The following is a 16,294-nucleotide window of genomic DNA, read 5'->3' on the forward strand; positions in this document are numbered from 1 at the left end:
TTCAAGTGATCTCCAGGACATTAACACAGTCCCTGATTGAGAGAACATTACATTCAGTCACTAACAGGACTGAATAAATAAAGAAAAGATAGTGTTCTCTCTTTTTAAAAGAAAATAAAGATTCTATTTCAGTTAAGTCCAGATTTATTGCTATTAAAACTTTAGGGAACAGTCATAAAGTAACAGTGTAAATATTTCCATGAAATTAATATATAACTAAAAATTCTCAAATTTCAGGCTGTCATAGCTCCCCTATTAGTACTATGTGCCATATTGCATTGAAAAATGCAGAACAAGAACATTAAAAGGCAAACATTTTTAATATGAAGAAATGCTAAATCAATGAGTATTTATAATGATATTTTGAATTATTTTTTCTGGATCTGGGCATTGTATCTGGGCAACTCCAACCTGGAGTTCAGGGATCCCTTGCTTAACGCTATTGGGCCATCACATAAAAAAGGTTAGGAACCCCTATGTAAGGTCAGAGTGTTTATTTCCATTTCTGAACTGTCCTTGAGAAAGTTGTACCTTGAACTGCTGCAGCTTTTCTGGTGAAGCTACAACCACAGTGCTATTACACAGTGATGTCCATGATTTAGACCCGGGGCAATGAAGGAATAGCAGTATATTTCCAGGTCAGAATGGTGTATGATTTAGAGGGGAAATACAGCTTGCTGGTGTTGTCATGTATATGAGGCCTTTGTAGAGGTCACAGCTTGAGAAATGCTGTCAGACAAACCTAGGATTCAGTTTACAATGTATTTTGCCGACGATGCATACATTGCACCAAGCGTGGAGGGAGTGATTCTCTGTGGATGGGATGCTGTTTAAGTGAGCTGCTTTGTCTTGGATAGTGTTGAGCTACTTGAAATGTTCTGGAACTGCATTCATTCAGGTAAGTGCAGAATATTCCAGTATTCCTCAAACTTGTGTGTTGAAGGTATGGAAAAGTTTTTGGTCTCAGGAAGTGGGTCACTCACAGCTGGATGCCCAGCTCTCGTGGCCACAGCATTTATGCAACTATTGAGTCCTACCGAAGGGTCTCAGCCCAAAACGTTGTCTGTACTATTTTCCACAGATGCTGCCTGGCCTGCTGAGTTCCTCCAGCATTTTGTTTGTGTTATTTATGCAGCTGGCCCAGTTTAGATTCTGATCGATGGCAATGCCCAAGACATAAAGTGTGGAGACTCGGTGATGGTAAAGTAATTCAATATCAGGACTAGGTAGTTAGCCTCCCTCTTATGAGGGAGTTTTTGTCAATGAGTGAGTTGGATTTTAAAATAGCTGGAATTTCACACTACATCTCTGGTACAGAATGAGCCGGTAAAATTACGAGGTGAGGATCCTTCATTTCAAACATTGTAAACAAGGAGGAATGTTTTAAGGATGTTCCCTGGATTTGAGGCAAATCTGCATTCATTGACTATTCCAGAACTGCCCCTTGATGCACAAACAGACAGCTTGCAGGACTATTTCAAAAAGCAAAAAGAATTACATTGACCGAAAACATTCTCAAGAGATGAACAACTCAAATATAGAGTGAAGTCAGACTTGGTACGAAAGGTCAATTTTCACTCGCCAGAGGAAATCTTTTTTTTCTTGTTTATTATAAATGCTACATTCTTCATAGTAATCATTTTAAAATTGTCTCCATAATTATGTTTATGCTTCAAAAAGAATAGAAAATGCTCTTCGTCAATAAATAAATAACAGTATATGTGTGTGATATAGAGGGTTAGTTTTCCCTTCTTAGTGCTACAAATCAAGAGATTTGGCAGTTATTGAGTAACCACGGTGCTTTCATTGGATATTGCATACAACGGGCCCAGTGCCTAACTGTAGAGGAGTCATTTACTGCTTTTATCCATGTATGTGTTTCTCAGATATTGTTCATTGGACACCATCCAGCCATTACTCTGCACGTCATCATTGCTTTGATGATAACAAACTTCAGAGCAATAATGGACCCAAGATGTTGATTGTTGAAAAATTCCCCACAGAGATGCCACTGAAGCTTTCAATGTTTCTTGCTGGAGACATCATCCCTCATAATTATGTAGTATTTGCCAGTTGCCAAACCAAAACTGATTTTATCAGATCGTGAAATGGGATATCATTGTAGCTTTATAATTATGTAAATTATATGATCATCAGTGAAGGGACGTTCCACATCGTTTATGACAGAGACAAAATAATTATTGAAGTAGCTGAAGATGATTGGGCAAATTATCACTCACAACATGCTGGAGGCACACGATGCAATCCAGTGCTCCCGGTGCGGCCTCCTCTACATCGGTGCAACCCAAGGCAGATTGGGGGAGCGCTTCGTCGAGCACCTCCGCTCCATCCGCCACAACAGACAGGATCTCCCGGTTGTCACCCACTGCAACTCTGCTTCATGTCCATACATGGCCTCCTCTACTGCCATGATGAGGCTAAACTCAGGTTGGAGGATCAACACCTCATATACCGTCTGGGTAGTCTCCAGCCCCGTGGTATGAACATAGAATTCTCCAACTTCTGGTAATTCCCTCCCCCTCCCTTCCCCCATCCCAGTTTCACTCTGCCCCCTCCCCCAGCTGCTTACTATCTCCCTTATGGTTCCGCCTCCTTCTACTACCCATTGTGCTTTCCCCTATTCCTTCTTCACCTTTCCTGCCTATCCCCTCCTTGCTTCCCCTCCCCCACCCTTTTATCTTTCCCTTTACTGGTTTTTCACCTGGAACCTTCCAGCCTTCTCCTTCCCACCCTCCCCCCACCTTCTTTATAGGCCTCTGCCCCTTCCCTCTTCAGTCCTGATGAAGGGTTCCAGCCCGAAACATTGACTGATCATTTCCATGGACCTGCTGAGTTCCTCCAGCATGTTGTGAGTGTTGCTTTGACCCCAGCATCTGCAGAGTATTTTGTGTTTGCAATTGGGCAAATTATGTTGTTTTGAGGAATTTAAAGTGATGTCCTAAGGCTGTGATAGCACATATCCAATAACCACGTCTGTGTTCCTTGTTTCAGAAAGAGTTCCAGAGTGTTTTCCCCTTCAACCCACTTCTATTTTAATAAATTGGTCCATACCAAAGGGAAGTTACTTCCTATTCTAGGTCAGCTACTCTCCCTTTCCCTTTGATATTCTGCTCCTGCCTCTGAGTGTACTTGAGGCCTGTGAGAAGGCAAGGAATCAAGTGGTAAAGGTAAATCTTTGTCTTTGCCTATTAAGCCATTGGCATTTAGGGCAGCAGTGAAGGTCCTCCATCTCAGGCGGTGTTCACGGCTTCCATCATTGTGCCAGCAGTTTCCGAAGTAATAAAGATGGAATCCAAATTTAACCTTCATTAAGTAATTTTTAAGTCTCATTTGATAACTGTTGTGTATGTGGCCTGGTTACACTATTAATAAAAACGCTAGAGACGGGAGCTAAGTTTCATGGTTCTTTACTGGCAGAAACCGAACTCAGCACACACGTACAGATCAATACACGCCTAATAGCGCATGCAATGACGTGTTACTAAAACATAAAGTAGTCCCTTATTATAATGTAAGCTATACAGTACACTCCTCCCCTTTTATTTCATTACTTAAACAGCTGTGATGTTTCTGCTGCTGGACCATTGAGTCATCAGACGGGTCCATCCGTCTTCAGATGTTTCATCCCCTAACCCGGAACATCCTCGGGATGGTGGGACAGCAGAAGGTGATCAGTCTTCTACTCCCGATGGTCAGACATCCAACGACTATCGTCCCTTCGCAGCCAAAGCCAACTGGATGCTCTCTCTGCTGCTTGGCCCATGGTGTTAACGGCTCTCTTCCTGGTTCTCCCTTGTATCCCTAAAGCTGCCATCATCTTCCAACATGACATGGTGGGAAATCCTCTTGCTCCCACTTCGACAGGGAAGTTCCATGTCTGCCAGCCTTGCCGTCTGCAGCCCGCCACCAGGTCTTCGTACCTCACAAGTTTCCTCTCGTGAGCCTCTTGGCATCGGGTCTCCCGTAGTACTGTTAGCTCTATCACCACGAGCTTCTTTGCACTCTCTGGCAATAGTAGAACATCTGGTCGAAGTGTGGTCTCTACTATTGGTGGGAAAACCAGCTTCTTTTCAAGATCAACCTTTATCTCCCAGTCCTTTGCCATGCTCAGGATACTGTCTCTATGCTTGTTTGTTGCTGCAGCCTGTTCCCCAGTCCTGATGAAGTTTGGTTGGCTGTGCTGTCCTTTCTGTGGTCCCTTTTCCTCTCTGTCTCCAAAGTGTGGGCGAGTGGTCTCAAAACCTGGTCCTGTCTCCATCTGTAACATCCCTGGGAAAGGGCAACCTGGCATGAAGAAAGAATATGCTCTAGGTTGGCAGGTTCCTGGCACAGATGGCACGTTGGGTCTTCTGTTATTCCCAAGTTCCACAGGTTTGTTGGAGTTGGTAATACATCATACACAGCCCTCAGTAAGAACTGGAGTTGGAAAGATATATATTTCCACTTCTGTTTCCCACTTTGTCCAGGTCCCTTGATGCTCCATCTCGAATGCTCACACATATCTAGCCTCCTCCTCTTTCTTCCTTATCTCAAGTGCCGTCTGTCCTTAGGGTTGGCCTCCTTCCACCTGATTGTTGACTAACATCCTTGGCCTTTTTTGCCCTTACACACTGTTCCGACAACATCTCTGTGGCGAAGTGGGGACTCTGCTTCTTCTACTGCCTCTGCCGCCTTCCATTTGCTCCCTATCTGTATCTTGACTTCTGCTTCACTGACCTTGTCAGCCTTGGAGTCTTTGAGGGTCACGATGAGGCGTGCTTTCCCTGCCTTAAATTCTTCTACTACTGAGGAGAGGGGCAACTGGAGCTTGGCTAACTTGCTGTAGAGCCCTGTTGAAGAGAAGCACTGCAGTACTCCAAACCACCTTCTCAAATACCGGTTTATCTTCCTCTCCATGCCCTCGATCGTTGACAGGGCGGTGTCGTACAGCATCATTGGCCACATTAGTCTGGGCAGGAGCCCAAGTTGGAAGATCCATGCCTTAAACTTTCCTGGTAAACCTGATTTGTCGATCTCTACCAGCCTTTATGTTGTTTGTTGCTCCAGGCGTCTGCTGTTGTTGACATCCTTCAGGCTGTGATCATACCATTTCCCTAGGCACATGATGGGGTTTCCTATGATAGATGTGATCTCTTCATCCTGGATCTTCAAGGTGAACTTCTGGTTAAGCTGGCCTTCCTTTATCACCAAACACCTTGATTTGGCAGGTTTAAATTTCATTCGTGTCCATTGCCTGGAGTACCCATCTGGCCTGGATATGTGTTGTGGTTGTAATTGTAAGGTCATCCATAAATCTTCTGCTTGGCGGCTGTCTGATATGAGTGCTTGTCTTTGGCCCTCTGGTCCTCTTTTCCCAGCCTCTATAAGTAGATTCATGGCCATGACGAAGAGGACTACTGATATAGTGCAGCCAGTCACAATACCCTTCTCTACTCACTGCCATGATGTTATGTAGTCCTGCATGCTAAGCCTTAGGTGAATCCCCTCAAACAGCTTGCCAGGATCTTGGTGACCTTCTCCGGGATATGGTAGTGTTTCAGTGTTGTCTCAATGAGCTTGTGCGGCACTGTGCCATAGGCATTGGCTAAATCCAACCACACAACCGTCAGGTTCCCTTTGGTTGCCTTGGCCTGCTTTAACAGCAGGGATATAACACTTGTGTGTTCCAAACATCCTGCGAATCCAGGAATCCCTCCCTTTTGCACTGCCGTATCTATGTATTGGTTTTCTACCATGTATGATGTCATCCTTCTTGCTAGAACAGTGAAGAAGATTTTTCCTTCACCGTTGAGGAGGGAAATGGTTCTGAACTGCTTGATCTCGGTTGAGTTTTCCTGTTTTGGCACAAAGCATCCTTCAGCCACTTGCCAGCAAGGTGGTATCTGGCCCTTCCTCCAGATGACTCTCATCAGCCTCCACATCCTCTTGAGAAGCTTTCAGCACTTCTTGCAGACTTTATATGTGATCCCATTGGGCCCAGGTGGGGCACCTGCCCTCACCTTCTGACGACTTCTCTTTCCTCCTTCAGTGTTGGCTCTTTCTCATCAAAAGGTTTCTGCGGCTGTTGCACTGGCTCCATCCTGCTGCTTTCCCCCAGTGGCAGGTCTCATCTTTCATCTGCAGGTATACCTCCACTTCCTCTCTTGGTTTCCCCAGTTTGCCTGATCATTCCCCTTTTAACACACTTGCAGAAAAACGATAAGGATTCCTGATGAAAGCAGCCTTTTTCCTATTCTTCTCGCGCTTGTTCTTCCTTATCCTTTCCGCATTCCAAAGTTACCCTTAACATACAAACACCTACCATTTGTTTACTAGCAACTTAATAATATCAAGTTATAACAAGCCTTTTGTTCAATTTTTGGTCTAAGACCCATTTATAACTCAAGTCTCGGGGGGAGGGGGGAGTCTTCTCTAGATTGTCCGGCACTGAAGCAAATAGGTCTTCACTCTATTGTCTGGAATAAATTGAACAATCCACAAATTGGCAGGTTCTAGCCATAAAGAGTAGTCACCTCCATCTTGCAAAGATGGCGAAAGCAAAGTGAAATCTGTGAAAAGGTGAATGTTATTCTTAAAAATATGTACAATCATCCAAACTGAGATGTCATTGGAAAGTGTCTTCAAATAGTGTGTTCTTCAGTCTGTCAATAAATTTATTTGTTTTAATACAGACTTCCATATAAAATTCATGAACAGTTGACCTCTGAGCATAGGGAGTTAAGAAGGTGTGTTTCTCCAACTTGCTAAGAGTTCTAGGCAGCAGATTGCCTCCGTCTAATGAAGACTGCTCTGTGCAGTATATATATGCATCTTTGTGCTATTACTTGTCTTCCTTACCCATATCTCATTTGTTCCAACTGAGCTAATTACACAGCCAATCTTCGTATTCTCCTTAGATTCCAAATACATAGCCTGACCTTTATGATACCATCTCTTATCGTAATATAACTTTCGATCTTCTCTTCGTGCTTCATACCTTTGTGCTGGTGGTTCAGCAGGAGTGCTGGGAAGATGCTCAGGAGAAGATGGAGATGCTGGTCTTTTCAGAGATTTAAGCTTATTGAGAGTTCACAGATCTTCCATTATTCGTTCATCTGTTAACAAGTAATTTAACTGCATAGGTGCAGGTTTTTGTCTTTTGTCTGTAATTGGAGCAGGGTCATTAGGTCTCCTCCTTAGGTTCCTAGTCATTATTGGCTTTACCTCCAAAAAATCTCCTGTGAGTTCTATTGTTAGCCTCTCATTCTCAATCATCTTTTTCTTTTCTTCCAACTCAATCTTTTTATCTTCAAATTCTTTCACTTGCTGCTTTCTTCACTTTAATATAATTCCTTTCCACTAGTTCTGTCTCCAGTTGCAGAGAAAACTCTGCATTTCGTATTCTTTCCTTGTATTATTGATCTAGTTTCTTCATTTTTTTCTGATACTCCTGCAAAGTGCCTTCCTGTAACTGCTGTAGCTGTCTTTTGAGAGATATCAGTTTCTCCTGGTACATCTGCTGTTTTACTTCCAGATAGTCTTCATCATCCAACTTATTGGTAATATCTGTCTCACTTGCATCCTCTGTATCTTCATCCGAATCACGGCCATGTTACTGCGTTCATCCTCCTCGTCGTTGTAATAGCTGACAATGGGTGAGAGGAGAGCTGTGGACGTCTTCCCTGCCGAGCTGCCCTCCTTTGTTGACACATCTAGTGCCTTGATGGTGTGCCAATCCAACTGGACTTTCCTGAACCATTCACATTCCAGCAACGATGGTCCTCCATTTTTCAATACATAGAGGTTCAGCTGCTCTGTTTTGTCTCCGTAGCTCACTGTCACTTTAATTTTACCTTTGGGATGCACTTTCTATCCTGTGTAAGTCTTTAGCCGTAGCTTAGTTCGTTTCAGAGGTATGTGAGAAACCAGTCATTTGTAGTCGTGTACAGAGATCACTGTTAAAGCTGAGCCTGTGTCCAACTCCATTTTCAGTCTTATGCCTGCCACTTGTGGAGTGATCCTTATTACTCTTCGATCATCTGTCTCTTTTACGCTGTGGAGTTGCAGAGAAGACAATTCACTTTCGTCTTTGTTGTTTTCATCAGAACTGCTTTCTTCCATGTTGTGTACATTGGTGTGTTTTCCTCTCTGGGATTTCTTGTTTCTCCGTATTTTGTCCTTTTTCTGCTGTTTACTAGCTTTGCATAATCTGCCAATGTGGCCCTGTTTGCCACAGTTTCTGCATTCTTTGTCTTTAAACCAACAGTCATCAGGGTCAAGTGACCTGTTCCCACAACAGTGACGTTTCTTTCCTTCACTCCTGTTCAGTGACATTTTATTTGTCGCATTCCAGAGATTTTTGTTGTATCTCGGAAGCACCCCATAGTGCTGTTTCCATTGATATTGCAATGTTTAGCGCTTTCTCAAATGTAAGGTCTCTTTCACACTGAAGCTTCTTCTGTGTGGTTTCACAGTGCATGCCACACACTAACCTGTCCCTCAATGCGTCTGATAAACCAGCTCCAAATTGACAATGTTCTGATAATTTGCACAATATTCAGAAATGCTTTCATTTTCGCTCTGATTCCGTTTGTGAAATTTAAATCTTTCAGCAATGACCAGTGGTTTGGGGTTTAAATGCTGTTGGAGAGTGTCATCTATTTGCTTGAACATTTTGTCAGCTGGCTTTTCAGGGGTTAACAAGCTCTGTAACAGGCTGTATGTTTTTGCTCCCATAATACTGAGTAAGACGTTGGCTTTCTTTTCATCGTTAACACCATTAGCCTCACAATATAACTCCACTCTTTCAAAGTAAGTTGCCCAGTCTTCAATGCCACTATCAAATGCTGTAATGGTTCCAATCATTGCCATCTTTGTTATGTTAATTTAGCCCCATTTTCCCCTTGTTTTCTTTTTGACTCACATGTCCTTTTTGTTAGCGCCATGAGTGCATTCCATCTAGATGCGTGTGTCGCTCCTTTTTACGTCCCTTCTGGGGCAGGCAGACCCTCAGCCCCTGGGGGTCAGTGCTGGCTGTGGTCTCGGCTGGATGTGCTGTGGCTCTGACTGTGTCTCTTGGTCTCCCAATGTTTCTGACCCCAGCTGTGCTCCCGCTTCCTTTCAGACTCGCGGCCTCGCTGCCTTGCTCTGCTTCCTTCTCCTGCTTTTTGGCTCGTTCCTTGTGCTCTTCCTCCAAGTGTCATAATCAGCTAAAACACGGCATTCCGATAAGATGTAGGTTCATTAAGCTCATCGCCAATTTGTTGTGTATGTGGCCTGGTTACACAACAATGCTATTAATAAAAATGCTGGAGACGGGAGCTAAGTTTCATGGTTCTTTACTGGCAGAAACCAAACTCAGTACACATATACAAATCAATACCCACCTAATAGCGCATGCTCAATGCTCGCCTAATAGCGCATGCAATGACGTGTTACTAAAACATAAAGTAGTCCCTTGTTATAATGTAGACTATACAGTATAATAACACAGTTGCTTTTTACTTCCATGGCCTCCCTGATTGATAGGAACTGATGATGGAAGAATCATTTGCTGGGCCCTGGCATGGATAGGACTGGTGATTAAGGGCATATGCTGACCCTTCACTTTTACCACTTTTGGAGGACTGTTTTAAACTGATACTCACTATAAACACATGCATTTGTCTACACCCTTAAGGGTGGCAGTTATGATAGTTGGAGGGTGTAGTCATCCATGCTTACAGCCCTTTGCATGCTCCTTGTGGGAATCTTAAATGCACCATTTCAAATGCTTCAAAAGCTGAATTCTGAAAATGCTGTGGTTCTGAAAAAAAAGGAAAATATTTGAAATGCTGAGCTGACATGCAGCATATGGGAGAGAGGACAGTAGAAAATCCAATTTAATGTTTCAGGTCTTAGACCTTTCATCAAGACACCCTTCTACATTTTCAGTAAACCAAAACTGATTTTCCAAAATCATTATCGTCCATTGAACAGAGCTACCAAGTAGAAGGTAGTACAAGTTACTCATCATACTATTTGGGAATAGTCTAAAGTCAAGCCTGTCCCTATAAAGCCATCTTCCTGCATCAATTATGTACAATTGCAGAATCTTTGCTTTCTCAGAATGTTCTTCACTTTGTTTCAAGCAGCTTTCCATCAATAAATGGGGCAATTATGTACAATCTTATTTTAAAGATTACATCTGAAGTGTTTCATGGTCATTCCAAAAGGCTCTATTTCTTACAGTGCTATCATTTACTTTCTATCACATTCTGAAATGCTACATTTCTTATTCTCTAAACATTTATAATCTCCGCAGGATACCTATTACCAGTCCCATTTCATAAAGGAGCAACTCCAATTTAGAAATCATTTTAATTTTTTTGTACTTTGTCCAGTTCTAATTCTAAAGCCTCATTGAAAGCATATTAGTCAGTGAGTCACTGAAGGATAATTGTAATTAAGGGAGCCTAGTAGGTTTACTTTTTCATCCCTTTTTTATTTAATGTCTTTAGAAAGTGTGGAGAAAATTTAACACCATGCAAAATTCTGATCCATATCTCTTGGCTTGCACCATATTCCATTCAGCATCACCTCTGTGCTTTCTGACTCATGCAAGCACCCAATTAACCAAGGCTTCAAATTAAAATTCTCATCACTATTTTCAAATCCTTTCCTCTCTGCATCTGTAATCTTCGCACATTCTACAAGTCTCTCAGCCTTCTATTTCCAGCCTTCTAAACATTCCCTATTTTAGTAATTTCATTATTGCTAGTTGTCCCTTAAGCTGCCAAAGTTCCATAGTCTAAAATTACCTAACTAAAATTCCCTACGCCTCTTTCTCACATCTCTCCTTTAAGATCATCTTGAAAAGCTGGCTTTTCAATCGTCTACTCACATGCATAGCTACCATTTGGAACAAAGATCACAACCACAGCATACATGGAGTCTAGGTTAACACTATTAATTTTTGACCTGATGTTTGACCTATTTCAAATGACAACCTTTTATGCAAGTATTCTGAACGGAGCATTGAAATGTAGTGAAAGAAACTTAGAAATGTTGTGCAAATTCACACAGAAAGATTCTGAATAGCAATGTATAAAGCAAAAATTCAGTGTAGAATAGAATATAAGCTCACACTGCCATAAGACTCTTGAATGCACCTTTTATACAATAAACGTTAACTCATGATTCCTCATTCTACCTCATCGAGGTCCTTTGGACCTTATTTGTCCATCTGCACTGCACTTTTCTCTGCACCTGTAACCATACATCTGTTGTCTGTTATTATTTTCCTTTTTTTACAACATTGAGATAATTATGCTTTGGAATGATCTACATGGATGGCATGCAAAACAAAGCATTTTGTTGTATTTTGGTTCATGTGACAATAACAAATCAATTACCCATTGCCTGCGTAAACACAGTAGGGATAGGGAAAGAGAGTTCAAATATCTACCTAACACACATTGTATTCACCTAGAAACTTCTAATTCCAATACAAATCACATGTGAAAAATTGTTCTTTCTGTTTATGATAACCATGATAACATAGAAACATAGAAACATAGAAATCTACAGAACATTACAGGGCCTTTAGCCCAAAATATTGTGCCAACCATGTAACCCACTCTAGAAGCTGCCTAGAATTTCCCTACCGCATATCCCTCTATTTTTCTAAGCTCCATGTACCTATCTAAGAGTCTCTCAGAAGACCCTGTTGTATCTGCCTCCACCACCTTTGCTGACAGTGCATTCCATGCACCTACCAGTCTTTGTGTGAAAAACTTACCTCTGACATCCCCCTTGTACTTACTTCCAAGCACCTTAAAACTATGCCCCCTCGTGTTAGGCATTTCAGCCCTGGAAAAAAGCTTCTGGCTAACCACACTATCAATGCCTCTCATTATCTCATACACTTTTGTCAGGTCACCTCTCATCCACTGTTAACCTTTGAATAATCATAATTTGACGGAATGTTGATCAAGAGACTGCCCATGATGCACTGTAATTTTAAGGCTAGAGGTAATATCTTCATGGATGAGGATTTCAGCTGTGGATTAGCAGAAGGAAGACTGATCCAAACAATATTATGATCTTAATGAAAGAAGTGACAAGAAGGTCTTAAAATCATTCTGTGGTCAGGTATGACAGGAAGACCACCTGACTCGGTTTCTAGCAACTACCAGACTACAGAATGGAGTTGGTAGTTGGGGAGGGGAGTTTGAGGACAAAGAGAATAATGTCAAATTTCACACTACTGTATTTGGATTGAGAAAATATCTCCTGAGTGCTGTGCATGTTCAAACCCTTCCAGATGAAGGATCTTGACCTAAAATTTCGACTGTCCATTACCCTTCATAAATGCTGCCTGACCCACGTCCTTCAGTGTCTTATGTGTTGCAGGAGGTTCCAGCATCTGAATTTTCTTATCTTCATTTAAAAACTGATGCTTTGGGCTGATGTTACCAAAGCCAGAATGTACATGAAAATTAGAACAGGGCTAGGTATGGTTTTTTGGTAATATCAGAACTACTAATGGAATAGTGGATAGAAGTTTGATTCTCTGACTATGGCTGGAGAGAGAAGTAAAATCTAATTGTAATCTAAATCAGATGAATTGCGGAGAAGTGTTAGAAGAAGTAGTAGAAGAAGGTAAAGGATTTTGGGTCACTCAAGAAAAGAAAATGGAGGAGATGCAATTGTCCTATTCAGAAAGGATTTCACTTGTAACTTTGTTTAGTCTTGCTTTGATACCTGGCAGGGCTAGGAACCTGATTTGGAGAAGTTAAGTTTGAGGAGTTTAACAGAAAATGTCCTTGAATTGGAAGATTACAATACATTTGCTTTGGAGAAGAAAAGAAGGCTGGAAGTGAAGAGATAGTTTGCAAGGACAAAAGTGCCAAATATCTTGTGTTTTTTTCAGGACATGATAATTGCAAAAGGTTTGAAATAAGAGGCAAGGATCTGAGGATAGAAAAGCCTTCACAACAGCAGCAAGTCTGCGGTAACAAAGAAGAGTTGAGTGCGATGCAACTTAGTTGAAATAAATAGTGAGATGTGTACTCTATTAGCTGCTGAAAGATTTTCTTCTATATTCAAACCAACTGTTATGAAATATGCACGGACAAGTAGAGATTCATACTGCAATTTAGGAAGAGGAGGAGGGTGCATATAGGGTATGTCAGGCTGCTGCAAGAGAGGAAAAGCTAGGAGGGAACACAAACAAAATGCTGGAGGAACTCAGCAGGCCCAGCAGCATCTATGGTAAAGAGTATAGTCAATGTTTCAAGCCAAGCCCCTTCATCAGGACAGGAGAAAAGAAGATGAGGAATCAGAGTGAGAAGGTGAGGGGAAGGGAGGAAGAAAGGCCAGGAGATAGGTGAAATGGGGAGGCAGGGGGTAAGGTGAAGTTAAGAGCTGGGAGTTGATTGGTGAAAAAGATACAGGGCTGAAGAAGGGGAAATCTGATCGGAGAGGACAGAAAGCCATGAAAGAAAGAAAAGGGGGAGAAGCACTAGTGGGAGGTGATGGGCAGGTGAGGAGATAAGGTAAGAGAGGGAAAATGGAATCGGGACTAGTGAAGGGAGGGGCATTAACTGGAAGTTCAAAAAATCAATGTCATGCCATCAGATTGGAAGCAACCCAGACAGAATATAAGGTGTTGCTCCTCCAACATGAGTGTGGCTTCATTGCAAAAGTAGAGGAGGCCATGGACTGACATGTCAGAATGGGAATGGGAATTAGAATTAAAATGGGTGGCCAATGGGAAATTCCATCTTTTCTAGTGGACGGAGTATAGGTGCTCAGCAAAGTGGTCTCCCAATCTACATCGGGTCTCACCAATATACAGTGCCAATAAAAAGTATTCATCCCCTATGGAAGTTTTCATTTTTTATTGTTTTACAACATTGCATCACAGTGGATTTAATTTGGCTTTTTTGACACTGAAGAAGACTCTTATGTGTCAAAGTGAAAACACATCTCTACGAAGCAATCTAAATGAAATACAAATATAAAACACAAAAGAATGGATTGCATAGTATTCACCCCTATCAGGTCAATATTTAGTAGAAACACTTTTGGCAGCAATTACAGCCTTGAGTCTGTGTGGATAGGTCTCTATCAGTTTTGCACATCTGGACGCTACTACTTTTCCCCATTCTTCTTTTCAAAACTGCTCAAGCTCTGTCAGATTGCATGGGGATCATGAATGAACAGCCCTTTTCAAGAGCAACCACAAAATTTCAGTTGGATTCATGTCTGGACTCTGACTTGGCCACTCCAGGATATTAACTTCGTTTTTTTAAAGCCATTCCTGTGCGGTTTTAGCTCTATGCTTGGGGTCATTGTCATGCTGGAAAATAAATCTTCTCCCAAGTCACAGTTCTCTTGCAGACTGCATTAGATTTTCCTCCAGGATTTCCCTGTAATTTGCTGCATTCATTTATCCCTCTACCTTCACAAGCCTTCCAGGGCCTGCTGCAATGAAGCATCTCCACAGCATGATGCAGTTACCACCATGCTTCACGGTAGGGATGGTGTGTTTTTGATGATGTGCATTGTTTGGCTTATGCCAAGCATATTGTTTAGTCTGATGGCCAAAAAGCTCAATTTTGGTTTCATCAGATCATAGAACATTCTTCCAGCTGACGTCAGAGTCTCCCACATGCCTTCTGGCAAACTCTACCCAAGATTTCATGCGAGTGTCTTTCAACAGTGGCTTTCTCTTTGCCACTCTCCCATAAAGCTGCGACTGGTGAAACACCGGGGCAACAGTTGTTGTATGTGCAGTCTCTCCCATCGCAGCCACTGAAACTTGTAACTTGTCTAGGTCTCATGGTGGCCTCCCTCATTAGTCCCCTTCTTGCACAGTCACTCAGTTTTTGAGGATGGCCTGCTCTAGGCAGATTTATAGCTGTGCCATATTCTTCCCATTTCTTGATGATTGACTTAACTGTACTCCAAGGGATATTTAGTGACTTAGAAATTTTCCTGTATCCATCTCCTGACTTGTGCTTTTCAATAATCTTTTCATGGAGTGTTCTTTTGACTTCATGATGTAGTTTTTGCCAGAATTGAAACACCTTGACTACACACAGTGATCTCTATTTAACTAATTATGTGACTTCTAAAACCAATTGGCTGCACCAGTGATGATTTGGCCTGTCATATTAAAGGAGGTGAATACTTATGCAATCAAATATTTTGTGCATATTTTTTATAGGCACCGTACAGGAGGACACACAAGCAGCACCGGATATAGTAGATGATCTCTACCTTGCTGAGGCCCAGCGTCAACTGTCAGACACCTCCTCTTACTTACCTCTGAAACAGAACCCCACTAAGGAGCACCAGGCCATTGTCCCCAAAACCATCACTGACCTTATTAACTCTGAAAATCTCATATCCACTGCCACCAACCTCATAGCTCCTTCACCCCGCATCACCCATTTTCTACCTCCTACCCAAGATCCACAAGCTGCCCCTCCAGGTAGATCCATTGTTTCAGCTTGTTTCTACCCCACTGAACTCATATTGGCATACCTCAATTCAGTTTTATCCCCTCTGGTTCAGTCCCTTCCTACCTACATCCATGGCACTTCACTCACTCTTGATCTATTCAATGATTTCAGGTTCCCTAATCCTGAACATTTTATTTTCACCATGGAAGTCCAGTCCCTATACACCTCCATCCCCCACCAGGAAGGTCTCAAAGCTCTGTTATTTTCTGGACACCAGACCCAACCAGTTCCCCTCCACCACCATTCTCCTCTGTCTGGCAGAACTTGTCCTCACTCTCAATAATTTCTCCTTTGGCTCCTCCCACTTCCTTCAAACAAAAGTTGTAGCCATGGATCCTAGCTATGACTGCCTTTTTGTCGGGTACGAGGTACAGTCTATGTTCCAAGCCTACAATAGTGTCACTCCCCAACTTTTCCTACGCTACATCAACAACTGCATTGGTGCTGCTTCCTACACCCATGCCCAGCTCGTTGACTTCATCAACTTCACCTCCAACTTCCACCCTGCCCTCAAATTTACTGGGTCCATCTCTGACACCTCCCTCCCCTCTCTCAACCTCTCTGTCTCTGTCTCTGGAGACAGCTTATCTACTGATGCCTATTATAAACCCACTGACCTCACATCTAACTGGACTTTACCTCTTCCCACCCTGTTACTTTAAAAAATGCCATCCCCTTTTCTCAATTCCTCCATCTCTGCCGCATCTGCTCTCAGGATGACACTTTTCATTCCAGAATGATTGAAATGTCCTCCTTCTTCAAAGGAAGAGGCTTCTCTTCCT

At 42.3% G+C, this 16,294-nt stretch overlaps 1 protein-coding gene and 1 long non-coding RNA gene across 3 annotated transcripts in view; one reads left to right on the forward strand and one right to left on the reverse strand.

Moving 5' to 3' along the window:
- Window positions 1-16,294, forward strand: part of LOC134349540 (PC3-like endoprotease variant B) — a 797,797-nt gene that overhangs the window by 736,286 nt on the left and 45,217 nt on the right. The gene's annotated exons all lie outside the window — the stretch shown is intronic.
- LOC134349544 (uncharacterized) overlaps window positions 9,617-16,294 on the reverse strand; it is an 89,679-nt gene continuing 83,001 nt past the window's right edge. The window contains exon 4 of the long non-coding RNA XR_010018704.1: window positions 9,617-9,805. This is a non-coding gene — a long non-coding RNA (uncharacterized LOC134349544). The remainder of the gene's footprint in view (window positions 9,806-16,294) is intronic.

This window comes from Mobula hypostoma, chromosome 7, assembly GCF_963921235.1.
Source record: "Mobula hypostoma chromosome 7, sMobHyp1.1, whole genome shotgun sequence".
NCBI lineage: Eukaryota > Metazoa > Chordata > Chondrichthyes > Myliobatiformes > Myliobatidae > Mobula > Mobula hypostoma.